Below are 18751 nucleotides of genomic sequence, written 5' to 3'. Positions count from 1 at the left end.
CATGGCTAGTGCGGGCAGCGGAGCAGAACGTGAGGGCAGCAGGAGTAGCAGTAGCCGCCGCCCCAGCCCCTCAGAGCCACCGTGCCCGTACAGGTAGTGGCAGAACCAGAGGCACTCCCTCTGTACCCCTACCACCCACTTCACCCCTTTCACCCATTCCCAAACCCCTCCCCCCCCCGAGGTGGCACTAAGGTCATCCTCACGCTAGCCTAAGGCCCCCCGGGTCGTGACTCGGTCACGCAATCGGCCCTCGTCAGGGTCAAGGTTGACCTAGCCTAGGCCTGCAGGCTCTCCAAGGGCAGGGGCCTCACTGAGGCTCTGTCTCGTGAGGCCTAGGCCTCCGTAGGTCTGCAATTTTCAGTTGGTAGGCTTAGGTTAGGTTATGTTAGGTGGTAGTCTGCTAAGGTAGTGAATTTGGAATGTTGTGTTAATTAGAATGGCAGGTTGTTTTAGGTCGGGAGTGAATCGCAGGTACGATGGGATTCCCAGGAATGACAGAATCGGAACATACCTTTTTAGGAAGGAATGTATCCAGGTATACTGCAGTGGCGCACCGTCCACTATCCTAATATAAATTAGCTTGACCTTCGCTCACCATGCATATTTAAACTGTGCCTTATTTAAGGTAGCTGCGAGCTTTACCCTGATCGTCTATTAACCTAACCTATATATGTCCTCCTCAGAAATGTATTCACGCGCAGCCTCTTGCCTAAACTCTCCCGTCATGATTTGTATCCAAAATTATTTCCACTTGTGCAGTATGTTTAGCGTTTTGTGCATTGCCAATTAGTTCTCATATTTTATCATTTATGGATATTGCTGGTGTAGTCCAGGGTCAAGTATGGCCATAAATTCATAGGATTTAGGCTAGTAATTACCTAGTTGAGGACGCTAGAGAGGTTGTAATTAATCGGACAGAATAAATGAAGATTGTACAGGACTGGATAAATATAGGTATATTGTGTAGTATCTAGGCATCCCAGATCCATTGCCATATCTATTGATATACTGATAAAACATTTAAGTTGCATAGGATTACCTGAAAGTATTATAGGCCTGTCATTATTCACAAACAGGAGTAGGCTGGGCCTTCCTTTTTATTGTTTTTATTTTCTTTCTGCCTGCGCATTCAGAAAAAAAACTGGTCACATCTACATTTGGAAAGAGAAATTTGCCTCTCTGGCAGGCTGTAGGACAGCTATATATGTCTGTGATTTTATGGTACAGGTACTACCTTGGCGGTAGGATTCGCTCTTATCTTATTGCAAAGATAAGGTTAGGGTTAATTAAAACCCTAGATTAGGTTAGGTTAGGCTAGTTTTACATAGGCATTAGATCTACAGGTTATACCACTTAAGTGTGCTGATTTTAAGGATCTCTTGATACTACTTTGCAGTTCAGTTATGCACGATGTCTATGTGCAGTAAAAGTCATTATTTGTTTGCTTGTAATATGTCTTGTTCAAGTGCCTAGGTTTAGTCACACCGGCACTGGATTTGTATGCATGTGCTAAATGGTAAATAACAATTTATTAGCAAATATTGATCCTGAAAGATCACAAAAAGTGATTATGCATTGGTTTTAGCAAATATTGATCCTAAAAGATCACAAATAGCAATCTAAGCATTGCTTTAACCTTCTTACATAATATTTTGTTTTCTAGTTTTTCTGTAGTAAAAAGTAGAAGCTTCATAGTACTATAGTTGAAGTTACTGGTGTCATGCATTTCCCTTTGTAGGCTTTAGTACATTTTATAGGAAGTGTAAACAAGTGTGTTTTTATTTGGGAAAGTGAAGTCAGGCTCTGTAGCAGTGAAAATTTCATTGATATAGACTGAAGACATTTTATGTCTAAAGAGATTAATTCATCATAACTGCAAAATACATGCTTATTGAGGAATGCATTTTATTTTTAGAGGTTTTATGTATGAATGTGTTGTTTTATGTATGAGATTGTTTGTAACAACAAAATGCTCATCTAGTCTTATGAATCTTGAACACCCTGCTTCCCCAATGTAAAAATGTTGTTTCATGTTTATAAAATTCTATAGGGTGCACATTGTATAGTAGGTATCACTGCAAAAAAACTTTATAGGGTGCTTATACAGAAGTTATCACTGCAGAGTATTTTTGTAAATATAAAACATGTAGTTTTTATTTAGTCAACTGTTCTCTAATCGTGGGGATTGCCTTCATGTTTTTGAGTTTACTGTTTGGCAAATATGGGTTCATCTAGTCTTTACCTAGCTTTAGGTTTCAATCAGATCGATGTTTTTTACATGACACTTTTTCCAAGTTGTCTACCTGACATTGACCAAGTAGCATATGAAACCTTTGTTGATTTGGCAGTTTTAAGCAAACTAATTGTTTTTGGTAAGAAAGTAGGGATCTTATCCAAGGTTCAGTTTTTAAAAGTACACTACTATATTTAGAGGGACTGTCAGGGACTTGTGGAAAAGTAGTACATGTATGAGCCTTATATTCCACTATTGTACTTACATGCTGTATTTATTTTATAATTTATTTAATTAAGTTTTAGCTAGTTAACTATAAATTGATGGATTTATGATGGTTATTGGGTGTTTTTAATGATCTCCAGTGATCCAAAGACATTTGTTGAGAAAACTGGTAAAAGAAGATTACCCTTCTGTAGGTTTAAGCTTTGTGTTTATTTTTGTTCTCCTTTTCATGTTTGTGTATCCTTTGGACAAAGTATACTATTGCTTTCATGAGGGTATAAACCTTCATCTTTTATATGGACATACATACCTTTCAGTGAAAGCTGGTTCATTTGTTGAAGCTTGAAAACGGCCGCCTTGCTGTCAACAAGCCTGCTCTTCAATGGGCTTTATTGTGTAACTTGTTATACATAGAAGCTTTAGAATGTTTTTCAGTGAGTAGTTGATGGCTTTGGATTGCACTGAGTTTTTGCAGAAGTCAGGAGAGCATGCCATTCTTTCACTGCATGGGTTGTCTTTATTTGTTGCTTGCGTAGTGGAAGAAGCACAGGCCAAAATGGAGAAGGTTAAAGTGTTTTGTTATTATGAGGGGAATACAGGATCTAGCCTTCATCAACTCTTGCTCTAACCACTGCTCCTGTAGCTGGAATGGTGTTCATCTGTTCTCTACTTGCTCAATATGGGCATCAATCAGGTGGTGTTTGACCTAGATTCTCTATGGATGGGACACTAGCTCGTGTGCTGCCAGTTCTTGTAACCTCCATCAGTTTGCTAGTCTCCCTTTGTCAGAGAGCAAGGTAGGAACAAAAGTTGTCAGTTCCCTTCCCTTAGCTGTCAGCCAGATATATCCAGGACTGTCAGTATGTATAGGCAGACAAGCTGAGTCACTTAAGGCAGTTAGTATGAATGGAGTGATCCTTGGATCTGCATGTGGCAGAAAGACTGGTTTAGGGTGGGGGAACTCCAGTGATTGGGTCATTCACCACTGTTGACCAGAAAGCTTCCAGTGTTCAACTCTCCTTTACTGGATACACAAGCCCCACCTTTCTCCTTTAAGCATCCATAGGAGAACTTCAACATTTTCACCTTTCTACCTGTTCAGCCTTATTGGTTTAGTCATCAACTACTTGCTGGTTATCCTGATCTCAGGATGACTCCAATGGCTACCCATTAGCCACAAAAGGTGTCTGGTATGGTACTACACATGAGTCCACAGCTGATGTCTACTAGGCACAGTGGGCCATCTTCTTTGGTTAGTGCTGTGAAAAGGGTTGGACCTCTCTACCTTGCATAAGGTTCTTATTGCCCTTGAGGAACTTGGAGCATTCTTTCCCAACTAAACGAACTACACCTTCAGAGTGAGACGTAACTCTTGTGCTTTGCAGTCTCTCCCAGGCCTTGTGCGAGTTCGTGAGGGAGACTGTGGACAGGAGTGTTACACTCAAGACTGTCTTTCTGCTAGTCCTATTTTCAGTGAAGAGAGGAGGTATACTGCTCAATCACTTAGTTTGATGTTTGAAGGGCTGGGATTTTTTTTTTTTTTTTTTTTTTTTTTTTTTTTTTTTTTTTGTGGCAAAAGCTCAGAGCCTGTTACTTCCTGACTGGAGATACAAGTTTTTTCATGTATGACACTTACCTGGCAGGTATATATATATAGCTATATTCTCTGTTCGCACTGGCAGAATTTTCAAAACTCGCGGCAACCGCTAGATCACTGGTAGTTCAGGTGATCGCCACCACCCGCCCCCCCGTCCCGTGGCGCTGGTGCTCGGAATCTCATTCCCTCATTTTCCTCAGATTTTTTCTGCCACTGAACCGGCGGAACATCGTTGTTGGTTCCCTCCCCTGCTGAATTCGAACTCGTTAGCTGACTTTCGCTGTACTTGGATGGTTTATTGGGTATCGTATTGGAAAGTTGGATTTGGCAATCGTGCGATTGGAAGTTCTTATAATGTCTGATTCTGGTGTAGTATTTCGAGTGTGTATGAAAGAAGGGTGCAAGGTGAGACTGCCGAAAGCCTCGGTAGACCCTCACACAGTATGGAAGAAGTGTAGAGAGGTTTTGCGTACTTGGGATAATAGATGTAATGAGTGTGAAAGTTTAAATGAGAAGGAGTGGAAGACTTTCACGAAATATGTTGAGAGGACTAGAAAAGGACTAGAGTAAGAAGATCGGTGTCTCGGAGTGAGAGGTCAGGATCTTCTAGTAAGGCCTTGAATACTTCTGTTATTTCTCCCCCTTCTTCCCAAGTAGAAGTTGTTAATCCTTCTCCTCAGGTCTCTCCTGCGCCTGCTGCTGTTTCTGAGGATACTAATTATGTGAAAGTGTTTGCCGCCCTTGAGTCAATGGGCGATCAGATTCAGCGTCTTACAGACAAAGTGGGTACGTTTGAGAGTGTCAGTGTAGTGGAGGGGGCGGCTGATCGTCTCACTCGTGCTCCTAGACCTAGGCCTCTGCCAAGCTCCCAGACCCAAGGGAGAAGGCATGTCGACAGTCGAAGGGAGGCAAGAGGGGTTCCCTTACGATCAGTCGTCCCTTCAGGCAGTCCTGTTGCGTCCCAGGCTGCAGCAGTGCGTCATAGAAAAGGCGACACTGGGAAGTGTTTTTCCTCTACAGATAGTTCTGCGTCAGGCAAGTATGGACGTTATGCGGAAGTTTGTTCCGATACGTAATACAAACCATCGGTCCTTTAACAATAGGAAGTAGCTAGCGGCAGCTGAAAACGGTCGTAAGCTTCGAACAAGGGAGAACGGTAGTTAACTGCTTGTCCGGCGCGCGACTGGGAGGTAAACAAATCACTTTTGCTTTCGGCCGTGTGAGGATAGGACGTGTTCGTCATCACTCTGCCCGCCTTGTCGTTTGCTTTGAGTATCAGCCCTCTTTTCCTAGTGTAATTGAGAGTATATGATTGTGTACTTTTACTTTCTTTGTCATTGCAATATGAGTGATCAAGAAATGGATATTTCGCCACGCCCCCCAGTCGCGTAGAGTGTCCCGGGCTGGAGGGGCGTAGATGCGGCGGATTTAGATCATTCGTGGATGTGGATCCACATGAGGTTTGTACTCGTTGTCGGGGGCGAGAATGCTCCCGCAACGAGCCATGTATGACATTTATGAATTGGTCCGAGGCGCAGTGGGTTCTGTACGAGGGCAGGAAGAGACTTAGGCCGCCAAAGAAGTCATCGGAAAGCTCTCCAGTGACTCCTTTGGTAACTGACACTTCGTCTTCTTTCCTGCCTCCCGGTCAGCCCCCACGTTTCGCGCCCTCCCCGCTGCGGGGGGGTTAGCGGAGTCCGTCTCCTCTCTCGATCCGTCGAGTGTGGAGGAGGGCGCCCGCTATCCGGACATCCAGTTGTATTCGGGGTCTTCCGTCCGCTCTGGTGGGGTTCTTCTCCCCCCAGGCGTGAGGAAAACCCCTCTGACTAACCCGACTGTTGCTTCCGCAGATGTGCCACCAGCGAAGACGACCTGAGACAGGGGGTGGGAGTCGCTGGGACTGCAGGGAGTGCCTAGTATCCAGGGGTGATTCAGCGGTTGGCGGGGTCGGCAGTGGTCACTCATGGTACGGTAACCACTACACTACCACCATATCTACACCATCGTATGACATGCCGCCGCACTTGGTGTATACGTCCACATGTAATGACGGTGACACCCACGGCTGCAATACACAAACCTATTGCTGCCGTACCAAAGAGGACGGTGCCACCGCCACCTGGGTTCTTTGTGTTGCCGACCCGGACTTTCCGCTGCCCTAAGAGTACCCCCCTAGACCTGCCGCCAGTGCCGAGAATGACGGTGAGCTGGGCCCCCCCCCCCCCCGCTGCCGACAGGACGCCTGGCTCTCCTGTGGTTCCTGCCGTGCCTGCCGTACCTGTTGCTGTCCCTGCTGCTCCTTCCTTTTCAGATGCTGTTCCTGCTGTTCCTGGACCTGTTCCTGTCGTTCCTGCTGTTGGTGGTGCTGCTACAGTCTCAGGTTCTTTCCGGACAGGTTTGCAGTCGGGCCCTGTTGCTTCGGCAACTGCCCCGGCTCCCTCCTGGATGGAAGACCTGACGTCTGTCCTGCGGAGCCTGGCGAAGAAGAAGAGGAAGAAGAGGAAGGTGTCGTCGTCGTCTTCGTCGTCTTCTTCATCGTCTGCTGCCTCCTCTTCCCCTTCGACTTCTAAGGCTAACCAGCCGAAGAAGAAGAAGGCTGCCTCCTCCCCCCCCTAAGAAGACTCCTTCGGGATCTTCTAAGGGCCCGTCTCGCTCAGGCGAGTCGGGGAGCTCTTCTGCTGGTCCTCCTGTTCCTTCGGGAACGGGGCCCGTCTCTTCCTCTGCAAAGAAGACGACGGGGACCAGAGGCGTACCAGCCGAGGCTGGTACGTCCTCACCTGGTGTTAGCAGCCCTGCCGCTAAATCAGGTTCCGTCTCGGCCGCTTCTCGTTCGCGAGAAGTACCGATGGTCCGCTCTTCCACGGGAGACGTCCAGCCAAGGTTTTGACGCCCGAGCTCGCTCGCCGTCAAGACCGCGGCGCGGAGCAGAAGACTGGCGAGAGTCGTGCACACGACTCTCGCCAGGCCAGTGGACGCTCTCGCAGCGACCAACTGGGCTGCTCGGGTTGACGTGACGGTTCGCTGACCAGCCACGGGTTGAGGCGAGGAAGGGGTCCCCGCGGCCGTCGGTACCAGCCACGGCTGGTACCAGCGGCTCGACGCGCCGAGAGACGCTGGCCGGTCTCGCCGCGACAGAGAGCCTAGCAGGTCACCTGACCGCCGCTCCCATAGGGACCGGGCGGAGATGGTAACCAGCAACAGCTCGCCTGACGCTAGAGATCAGCGTCAACGTTCTCAGCCGAGCCGCTCGCCCCAGCTCCCAGGCGAGCGGCAAGGCTAGGCCTGCTGCTCGATCGTCACCGCGGGTTTGACGATCGGCAGCAGACCCCTCCACGCACGCTGGTCCTGCCAGTGAGCGAAGGGGGAGCATCAGGTCTGCCTCTCCCGTACCTTCAACCTCCTCGGGCTACACCGGGAGGAGCGAGGTACCGAAGAGTGATCACGAGAGGTGCGCCGCTCGCGATCCCGCTATGACGCCGTATGGCTCAGGCACGGTTCTAGGACCGACCAGAACATACGCGCAAGTAGTTGGAGGTGACCATCAGGGGTCTGCCGCTGTTCCTCCTTCTGAGGGAGGAGTATTACGGGATCTGTTCTTGCTGGAGGGACTGGACGGTCCTACTCCACAAGACGCAGTCACTCCCGAGATACAGAGGAACTTTGCAGAGGTCATTAAGCTGATGCGTCTGCATAATGACCTTGCGGAAGAATCGCCGCTACCACCGGCAGAGCCCACGTCCCGGCTCGAGTCATTTTGGGGTCCTAAGAGGGAACCCAAAATGATGGTGGGGTTACCGCGATCAGAGCTTGCAGACTCAGTCCTGGATCAAGTTGAGAATCTCGTCTCAGGACGGGAGGATTCGCTGAAATCCGGACGGTCTTCTAAGCTACTTCCTCCTCCTCTACAGCGTCAGAGGCGTTTTTACGTGCCTTCGGAAGACCCGATACTGCCGAAACAGGTTAACCCGGAGTTAGCGAGGCTGACTCCAGGTGTGTCCCTGCAGCAGCTCCTGTCGGAGAACCTCTGGTTCTCGCAGCAGGAGGCACTTGCCCTGGAATCTACCGCTATGGCAGCATTCCAGGCAGTCTCTTGGCTGGATTTGTGGTCCCTCACAATATCCAAAGTAGCGGCCGGCTCTGGGAGTTCTGCTCTCGAAGACGACGCTTCTTTCAGGAGACTGTGCCAGTCTGGAGGAAGAGCGATCTCTTACCTCGCCCATCAGACTGCTAACCTGTGGGCCAACTTGGTTCTTCGGCGTAGGGACGCAGTCCTTACCCGAGTGACCAAGGGGGCCGGGCGTGAGGCGGCACTCGGGTCTTCGCAATGGACCAATTAGGAGTTTCCCCAAGCTCTCTTTCCCGGGAGAGATGGTGGACGCTGCGGTGGAAAAGGCGGCCGCACTGATGACAGTGACCGCTTAGTTCACCAGGCAGTCTCGAAGGTTACTGGGCAATCTCGATCGACTGCGGCCAAGCCAAAAGAAAAGCCTGGCTAGCGCTTCCACGGCGGCGAAGACGGTTGCACCGTCCAAACCCCGTGTGAGGACTCCCTCTGTTTCGACGTCTGCTAAAGGAGGCCGTAACCAGCCCTCCTCCCAGACCTCCTTTCCCCGCAAAAAAAAAAAAAAAAAAAAAAAGAGGAGGGTGGTGGGAAGAAGTCGAAACGAGGAGGGAAACGCTAGGGACGGCGTTCCCCCTCACCTGCTGCCGGAAGTGGGGGGTGCCTGGCGAGCCATTGGGCACTTGGCAGCGCTACGGCGCCGAGAACTGATAGTAGACGTCCTTCGGGAGGGATATCTACTACCCTTCGAGTCTCGCCTCCCCCTCATCTCCAAACCGGTCCCACATACAAACCTATGTCCGGGATCATCAAAGGACAACGCTCTTCGACAGGAGATCCAAGACCCATGCTGGCGAAACGAGCTTGTAGAAATCGTGGAGGACCAGTCACCGGGCTTTTACAAAGCCGCCTCTTCCTAGTGGAGAAGGCATCGGGGGGCTGGCGTCCGGTGATAGACCTCTCTCCCCTGAACCGCTTCGTTCGCACGACGCGGTTCACGATGGAGTCGGCACGCCTCGGTGCTCGACTCGATCATGGGGAACGATTTCATGCTTTCAGTGGACTTGAAGGACGCGTATTTTCAAATACCCATCCATCAGTCCTCCAGAAAGTACCTCCGGCTTCATCTTCGACGGGACGGTGTACCAATTCAGGGCACTTTGTTTCGGTCTGTCAAACCGCCCCACAGGTGTTCACGCGAGTGTTCACTCTGGTGTCAGCTTGGGCCCATTCGCACGGGATACGTCTTCTGAGGTATCTCGACGATTGGTTAGTCCTGGCAAGCTCTCGCTCGCAGTTGCTGCAGGACAGAGATCGACTCCTCAAGTTTTGTCGCGATCTGGGGATCGTGATAAACTACGAGAAGTCAGATCTCGAACCCAAGCAGAAGATGAAGTAACCTGGGTATGCTGATAGACACGGTAGCAGGGCAGGTCTTTCCCTCAGACTTGCGTATCAGCAAATTCAGGGAGGCAGCCGGCAGGTTCCTGTCTCGACAGGAACAGGCAGCACAGCAATGGCAAGTCGTGATCGGCCATCTGTCGTCACTCGAGAAGTTAGTCCCACCTCACGGGCGTCTTCACCTGCGGTCTCTCCTAGTGGAGGCTAAGGGAGAGTTGGTCTCAGGCCAAGGATCCTCCTTACTTTCCCGTGGCTCTCACGGACAAGGTGAGGCAGGACCTAGCCTGGTGGCTCGACGACAAGAACCTCTTAAGAGGAGTGCCCATACGCACTCCCCCCCCGGAGATGCTTCTGTTCTCAGACGCATCGACCGGGGAGGGATGGGGCGCACACCTGGAGGAGTTGCTGACTGCAGGTGTGTGGGACCATCACGAAAAGCACCTTCACATCAATGTCCTGGAACTCAAGGCGGCGTTCAACGCTCTCCGAGAATTTCAGGACCGCTTGGTGGGACACTCAGTGGTGTTGATGTGCGACACCACAGTAGTGGCATATGTCAACAAGCAGGGGGGGCTAGTGTCTCTTCCTTCTCCATCAGTTGACGGTGCAGGTGCACGAGTGGGCCACGGCTCACTCGATAGAGCTGTCAGCACGCTACATTCCAGGCAAGAGGAATGTAGTAGCAGACAAGCTCAGCCGTCGGGATCAGGTGATAGGGACCGAATGGTCTCTACACCAAGACGTGGCGGAAAGGCTCTTCAACCTGTGGGGCGACCGGTCGTAGACCTGTTCGCCACCCGGCACAACAGAAAAACTTCAGGTTTTCTTTTCAGCCGTGCCGGACCCATGGGCAGCTGCAGAGGACGCTCTCCAACACCCCTGGGACAACCTCTTCGCCTACGCCTTTCCTCCCTTCTGTCTGATTCGGAAAGTGATCAGTCGAGCGCTGGTCACTCCCAATCTCAGAATGATCCTGGTGGCTCCCAAACGGCCTCAAGCCGTTTTGGTATCCGGACCTGCTGGCTCTTCTTGCGGACGCACCGAGAGAACTACCCAATTGGCACAACCTTCTAGCCCAGCCACACGTAGAACGGTACCACCAAGCAGTCCAGTCCCTTCAACTTCACAGCTGGCTGTTATCCACCATCTCTTGCGAACAGAGGCTTTTCTCGTAGCGCAGCAACAGAGATGGCTGGACATGTCCGACAGTCCTCTGCAGCTGTGTACCAGGGGAAGTGTGCCGTCTTCTGTGGTTGGTGTCGTAGACAGGGTCTGTCTCCTCTCAGAGCCACTCTTCAGCAGGTAGCGGATTTCCTCGTGTTTCTTCGCCGAGAGAAGCTCCTCTCAGTACCCACAGTTAAAGGATATAGAGCCGCCCTGGCTCTCGTCCTAAAACTGAGGGGACTGGACATCTCTAACTCGTTCGAGATCTCCTTGCTAATGAGGAGCTTCGAAAGGTCTTGCCCACCCAGGGAACTCAGGCCCCCTGCGTGGGATGTGACTCTCGTCCTTAGGAGTTTGACTCGAAAACCCTTCGAGCCACTCCGAGAGTCGTCAGACAGGGATCTGACACTCAAGACCCTCTTCTTGCTGGCCCTGGCATCGGCAAAGAGAGTAGGGGAACTACATGGTCTTTCTTACGATGTTAAACACACCAGAGGCTGGGGATCTGTGACGCTCGATTTCATCCCGAACTTCGTAGCCAAGACTCAGAATCCGTCGATCCCTGACGACAGGTTCGAGTCTTTCACGATCCCCTCCCTTCTGGACTTCACCGATAACGATGCGGATGAGATGCTGCTTTGTCCTGTGAGGGCGCTACGGCGCTATCTGAAGAGAACTCGACACCTCAGGCCTGAGTGTCGACGCCTCTTCGTTAGCACTGGGGTTACCAAGAAAGAAGTTTCCAAGAACACGCTTTCTTTCTGGCTGCGTGAGGTGATCAGGAGAGCGTACGAGGCTGATGGTAGCGACGACATCCGTACGCTCCGACCGAGAGCCCACGAAGTCAGAGGTATCGGACCCTCCTTAGCGTTCCGTAAGAACTTCTCCGTGGCGCAGGTTCTGAAGGCAGGTGTTTGGGCCAACCAAACCACCTTCACGTCCTTCTACCTTCGGGATATTGCCCACAAGTCCTTGGATACTTTTCCTTGGGACCTGTGGTGGCTGCTCAACACGTTGTGTAAGCTTACCCAGCACCCGAGTCAGGCAGAACAGCATCGATTCCTGGTATGACTGGGAGAATGAATGTGCGAATGAGAGTGTGACTGGCTTCTCTTCACCATCTTTCTCTACCTCTACCCTGTGGGCAGAGGGATACGGTCGTTTACCACGCTGGAAGGGAGTCAGATGCAGGTAAGCTACTCGACCGAGCTCCATCCTATCCCTTTAACTAGGGATAGATGTATATCCACCACTTTCTCCAACAAGGGGGAGGAAGTGGATGCCTACATGAGACAAAACCCATGTCTTTATATTTGCTCATGTACTGGAAAAGTTCTTACAATGCTGGTACGAAGAGATACGCTTGCCTCTCTCTTAGTACTCGGCCCAGAGGTCTGACCATTGATCCTGCGGTGCACACCCGATCAATCGGACAGAGGCTTGGATCCCTCCCTCGCTCTTACGACCAGGGAGGCATTCCAGGGATGGACGAACACCAGTCTGTTCATCAAAAGACTCAGATTCCTCCCACCAAGAAGTGAGTCTTCCTATTGTTAAAGGACCGATGGTTTGTATTATATATCGGAACAAATGACAATTTGTCGAAAATTGCATTTTTCCTAACTATACAAACCTGAGGTCCTTTACATATAGTCCCTCCTCATGCCACCCCTCACTCTGCGTATTTTGCATGGGCCAAAAGCAAAAGTGATTTGTTTATCGCGCGGCGCGCGACTGTCGGACAAGCAGTTAACTACCGTTCTCCCCTTGTTCGAAGCTTACGACCGTTCCAGCTGCCGCTAGCTACTTCCTATTGTTAAAGGACCTCAGGTTTGTATAGTTAGGAAAAATGCAATTTTCGACAAATTGTCATTTCGCGTCCTCTGAAGAGGACGCATAGACCTACGTCTTCTCAAGATGAGCGTGACCCTCAAGAGCGGAGGAGTAGTCCCGAGATTTTCTCTTCTAGTGATGAGGAAGAAGTGGTTCCGTTTAAAAGGAGGAGATCCTTTAAGTCAAGACAAGACGCAAGACCTCATGTATACGGCGGTTCTCTGGATAGGAGCCCTCCTTCTGAATCCGGAGCAGTCTCTCCGGTATCTTCTCCTTATCGTAGAGCTCAGGATCGAATTTCTCGTTTTAATGATCCTTCTCGTCGTTCGTTCTCCGCTTGCTCAGACTTCCCGCCCAGGAAACAGAGACTAGGAACTTCCTTGAAGAGATGCAAGGAAGGTTAGCCGATTTAGTTAAATCGTGGGAACATCCTCCTACGAGGCGTAAGGACGCATCTCTCCCCGTCAAGTTCATCTACAAAAGGACGCATGATGGTTTGCCTCCTTCTCATCACGCTTCGGAGTCTCGGTAGTAACGCAAGTTACGGGAGCAGGACGCAAGTTACGAGAAACAGGAAGCAGGACGCAAGTTACCGGAGCAGGACGCAGGACGCAAGCTTCCGGAACAGGAACGCAGGACGCAACCTCGGAGCTCAGAAGGACGCAGGACGCAGGCGGCAGGAGCCGGCTTCTTCCCGCGAGGTTGGAGAAGATTTTCTGCAGCAAGACCTTGGTTTACAGGATGTGTCTTCGGCAGAAGAGGAGATAGAAGACTTAGAGTCTGAGGAAGAGAAAGATGGTGAGCACCTTCTTCAGACTACAAGAAATTAACGAATTGCCTTCTTTCACTTTTTGAAGGGGATTTTCAGCCTGCAGCTCCGACATCACCCCTTTCTCAATTCTCCAAGAATAAAACTCCGAGAAGTCCGTTCGTTTTGAGATGAAGTTTTCGATTACGGCTAAGAGGCTCTTCAAAGAATTGATACGTTGGTTGAAGGAAAAGAGGGAAGCGGGCAAGACTGTGTTCTCTTTCCCTCCAGCCAAATTGGCATCGAAGTCCGGAATTTGGTATGCGACGGGGGAAAATCTCGGCCTGGGAGTTCCTGCCTCCTCCCAGGGGGATTTTTCCAACATTGTTGACAGTTCCCCGCAGACATGCTTTGAATTCGGCTAAAGTGTGGTGGTCTCCATCAGAGTTAGATCATCTCTTGAAAGGGATTTTGTACGGACTTTCGAGGTTTTCAATTTTCTTGATTGGTCCTTGGGGGCTCTGGGACGAACAGTGGAAAATAATGAATCAACGGCTTCTCAACTCCCAAGCCAGTTATTATGTCCTGCATGGACAAAGCCTTAAGGGTATGGTCCGGCGAATGAGTTAGCATCTTCTTTTCACCGCAGGAGTTTTAAAGAAGAGGTCACTCCTATGCTCTTTTGCTGCTAAGGGCGTTTCTAACGCCCAGAAATCCGAATTGGTTTATTCCCACTTCGGATCAGTTATTTCCTGCGGATATTATCAAGGATATTTCGCTTTCCCTAACTCAGAAGGCGACGCAGGATCTGTTAACTTCTTCGGTAAGAAAATTTTTACCCAACAAGGTGGTTAAGAAGACGCCTAAGGAATCAAGACAAGCTAGTCAGCCCTTTCGAGGCAAGTCCTTTTCTCGTCCTTCCTTCAGAGCAAGAAGAGCTCCGTCCAAGAGGGGTTCAAAACCCAGTAGCAAACAATGAACAACAAGTCCTTCAGACATCGTAGGTGCCAGACTCCAGAAGTTTTGGGAGATTTGGCAAGAAAAGGGAGCAGATCCTTGGGTCGTCAAGGTGGCCAAAGAAGTGGGGGGGGACAAAAATCCCTTTTCTGAAGAGACCACCTCTTGCGACATCGCCAAGAGAGCTTGGAGCTCATACAGCGACCAGGGAAACAAGAAAGCACTACAAGAACAAGTACTTTCTATGCTCAAGAAAGGAGCAATAGAACCTGTTCTGGATCACTTATCTCCGGGATTTTACAACCGGCTGTTTTTAGTAGCGAAATCCTCGGGGGGATGGAGACCAGTACTGGACGTAAGTCAACTCATTGTTCCGATACGTAATACAAACCCTCGGTCCTTTAACTATAGGAAGGTAACTAGCGGCAGCTGGGACGGTCGTAAGCTTCGAACAAGGGTGAGAACGGTAGTTAACTGCTTGTCCGACTCGTGCGCGCGCCGCACGACCCGCCCGAGGTGAAGAATCACTTTTGCTTTCGGCCGCGGGTGTGAAGGACGTGTTCGTCATCGCTCTCTGCCCGCTTCATCGTCGTATGCTTTGTTTATATTGTGTTTTCTACTAATGGTTTGTTTGACTTGAAAATGAAACTGTAAGTACACTGTTTTCATTTTCATTACTTAATTATGAACCAACATGGAGCTATCGCCGTAGATGCGGCGATTTCCTCTCTTTTCATGAATTGAACCCTTGAATTATGTCTCGGTGCCGAGGGCGGACGCTCGCGCCGAGTCATATATTTTGGGCGAAAGTGTGTAATTGAAAATGTAAGTACTCTTTTCATTATATTTTTGCCCTGTGCGTTCCTTACCGAGAGTGTGATTGCGCTCGACAACGAGCCTTTTATTTTGTATAATAGAATGCAATGAAGTGGATTCGCAATTGCAATATTCTTTCATTTTTTCATTTATTTATTTGCATGAAATTTAATTTGGATCAATTTTCGTTCTTGACCGGGAATTGATCCTTACGATTATTTTATGTGAAAGTGAAATCGCAAGTGCAGTATTCTGTTTCATTTTCATATATATATGATAGCATCATATTATTTGGATCAAGTTTCCGTTCTTACCCGGGAATTGATCTTTTTCCCCTTTAAGAGCTATGAAGTGAATCGCAAGGGCAGTATTCTGTTTCATTATCATATTACTTTTCACTGCTGTGCGGGGGTAGGGGAAGCGAAGGTCTGCCAGGAAGTTGTCGGAAAGCTCTCCCGCGACTCCCTTGGTATCCGATTCTTCGTCTTCCTTCCTGCCCCCCGCTCAGCTTCTTCGTTGTATTTTGTATTTGGGGTCTTCCTTGCGTTCGGGGTGGGGCATGCCTTCCCCCCGTGCGTGAGGGAACCCCTCTTACTAATCTATCTATGTTACCGCAGGTGCTAACATCCGTGGGAGACGACCTTGGACAGGTATGGACCACCGCGGGCGGCAGGGCGTGCCTAGCATCCACGGGCTGCTGCAGCGTCTAGCGAGGTCTGGGGCGGTCTCCACTACTACCACGGCCGCTTATGCTGCTCCCCCCCCTCCTGGTCTACACTCCCCATGCTGTGTCGGTGACGCCGTCTGCCGCTACTAGGGCCGCCGCCGTACCGAGGGGGTGTTGCCGCCGCCGCCTGTTTTCTTCGTGTTGGCCTGCCCAGACTTCCGCTGTTCCAGCAGCTCGCCCTTGGACCGGACGCCAGTACCAGGCCTTCCGCTGGCTGCCCGATGATCTCTACGAGGCGATCGCTGGCCCTGCCGTACCTGCCGCCTGATGTGATTCCCGCTGTTGGCTTGGCTGGTCCCTTCTGGGGTCTACCGCTGCCCGCTGTTCCTGCCGCTCCTGAGCTGGTTGCTGTTCCTGTCCGCTCCTGGTTGCCTGAGCCTGTCCATGCTGGTCCTGCCCACGGTGTGTCTTCCCCAGTCCCAGGTCCTTCCGGACAGGTGGCAGTCGGGCCGTGTTGCTTCGGCAATAGCCCCGGCTCCGGCCTGGATGGAGACCTGACGACTGTCCTGCGTGAGCTGACGAGGAAAGAGGAGAAGAGGAAGCTGTCATCTTCGTCTTCATCGTCTGCTGCTGCCTCTTCCCCTTCGACTTCTAAGGCCCATAAGCCGAAGAAGAAGAAGGCTGCCTCCCCCCCCTAAGAAGTCTCCTTCGGGAAACCTTCTAAGGGCCCGCTCCCACCTCGGTGGGACGGGGGGTCCTTCTGCTGGTCCTCCTGCTCCTTCGGGAGCGGGGGCCCGGGCCCGTCTCCCCTTCCGTAAGGAAGAGATAGACGGGGACCAGAGGGAGTATCGGTTAGCTCTGGTACTTCTCGCCTGGTGCTAGCGGCGATGCCGCTACGCCAGGTTCCGGCTCGGTCTCTCGTTCGCGGGAGATCCCGAGTGTACGCTCTCCCTCGGGAGAGACCGTGCAGCCAAAGTTTCGGCGCTAGAGTTCGCTCGGCGCCAAGACCACGGCACGGAGCAGAAGGCTGGCGAGAACCGCTCAGGTGACTCTCGCCAGGCCAGCGGCCGCTCTCGCAGCGACCAGCTGGTAACCGGGTTTTGTTATTCCCCCTAAGAAGACTCCTTCGGGAACTTCGAAGGGCTCGTCACATTCCGGTGTGACGGGGGGGTTCTCTGCTGGTCCTCCTGTTCCTTCGGGAAAGGGGCCCGTCTCCCCTTCTGAGAAGAAGAAGAAGACGGGGACCAAGGGTGTGCTGGCTACCGCTGGTACACCCTCGCCTGGTCTTGGCAGCTCTGCTGCTAAGCCAGGTACCGGCTCGGTTTCTCGTCCGCGAGAAGTTCCGAGTGTACGATCTCCTTCGGGTGACCGTGCAGCCAAAGTTAATACGTCTGAGTTCGCTCAGCGTCATGACCGAGGCACGGAGCAGAAGACTGTCGAGAGCCGCTCAGGTGACTCTCGCCAGGCCAGCGCCGCTCTCGCAGCGACCAGCCGGTACAGCGGGTGGACGTGACGGTCTCTGACCGGCCACGGGTTGAGGCTGGGAAGAGGTCCCCCAGGTCCCCTCGACCGACGTACCAGCCTCGGCTGGTACCAGCGTTTTGACGTGCCGCGAGGACGCTCACCGGTCTCACGGCGAAAGCGAGCTCTGCAGGTCACCTGACCGCCGCTCCCACAGGGACCGGGTCGGAATACGGTGACCAGCAGCAGCTCGTCTGACGCACGGGACCGGGGTCGACGTGCTCAGTCGAGCCGCTCGCCACAGGTGTGAGCGGCCACGGCCAGGCTTGCAGATCGATCCCCACCGCGGGTTGGTGATCGGCTGCAGCCCCCCACGTACGACGGTGGTCCTGCCAGCGAGCGGGGGGGGAGCGTCAGGTCTGTCTCTCCACTACCTTCAACTTCCTCGGGCTACACCGGGAAGAGCGAGGTAGCTAGGAGTGATCGTGAGAGGTGCGCCGCTCACGATCCCGTCACGACGCCGCACGTGCCACGTATGGTCTTAGGACCAACCAGGGACGTACGCGCAAGTGATTGGAGGCGACCGTCAGGGGGAGAGGGAGATAGAGTAGCGTCAGTTCTGGATCTCCGATACCTTCAACTTCCTCGCATACGCCAGGAAGAGCGAGGTATATAGGAGTGATCGTGAGAGATGCGCCGCTCACGATCCCGTCACGACGCCGCACGTGCCAGGTTGGTCTTAGGACCAACCAGGACGTACGCGCAAGTGATTGGAGGCAACCGTCAGGGATCTGTTGCTGGTCCTTCTTCTTAAGGAGGAGGGTCCTGGGAGCTGCTCTTGTTGGAGGGACTGGACGGCTCCTACTCCTCAAGACGCTGTCACTTCCGAGATTCAGAGTAACTTTACCAGGTTATTGCACTGATTCGTCAGCACAACGACCTGGGGGGTGGAAGGATCGCCGCTCCCACCAGCAGAGCCCATGTCTGCTCGAGTCGTTTTGGGGCCCGAGAGGGAACCCACCAAACCGACGGTGGGTTTGCCGCGATCGGAGCTTGCCGATTCTGTCTTGAACCAGAGTCTCTCGTCTCCGGACAAGAAGGCTCTCTCAGTTCTGGCCGGTCGATCAAGCTACTTCCACCTCCTCTATACTGCGACAGCGGCGTTTCTACGTGTCTTCGGACACCGTATTTAAATACTCCTTCGGTCCTCCTGAGAGGTTTCGACCTCGACGAGGACTGGAATGAGTCGGAGGACGGTTATCGGCTCTCTCCTGTCAGGTGTCGATCAGCCCCACCCAGACGACGTTCACAGTGGCGGCAGACCTTACCTACAGTGAGAGTTCGTAACCCCCTCCTCGGGAAAACGTTTTCTCCTGACGATACGTTTTCCCAGACTATGAGAGGCCATCGCCGCAAGGCGATGGCTGCTCCTTTCTTCTCCAACTGCTAGTTCCACTGGGAAGGCGAGCGAGTATCCAATTCCTCCCCCATTCCCTCTCTCCTTACGGCTACGAGGGAAAGGGGAAGGATCCTACAGAGATTTCTCTGTAGGATCCCACGTTGGGGACTGCGCTACCAGGGGGGACCTT

The 18751-nt window shown here is 51.7% G+C and overlaps 1 protein-coding gene across 1 annotated transcript in view; it reads left to right on the top strand.

The window, feature by feature from the left end:
* The window catches only part of LOC135205679 (glucocorticoid-induced transcript 1 protein-like), a 379652-nt gene that overhangs the window by 53537 nt on the left and 307364 nt on the right, over positions 1 to 18751 (top strand). The window contains exon 2 of the mRNA XM_064236590.1: positions 12 to 93. The gene's annotated coding sequence lies outside the window, so the exon portion shown is untranslated. The remainder of the gene's footprint in view (positions 1 to 11; positions 94 to 18751) is intronic.

Source organism: Macrobrachium nipponense, chromosome 24 (genome assembly GCF_015104395.2).
Source record: "Macrobrachium nipponense isolate FS-2020 chromosome 24, ASM1510439v2, whole genome shotgun sequence".
NCBI classification, from domain to species: domain Eukaryota; kingdom Metazoa; phylum Arthropoda; class Malacostraca; order Decapoda; family Palaemonidae; genus Macrobrachium; species Macrobrachium nipponense.
This window is presented reverse-complemented; position numbering and strand designations above follow the sequence as displayed.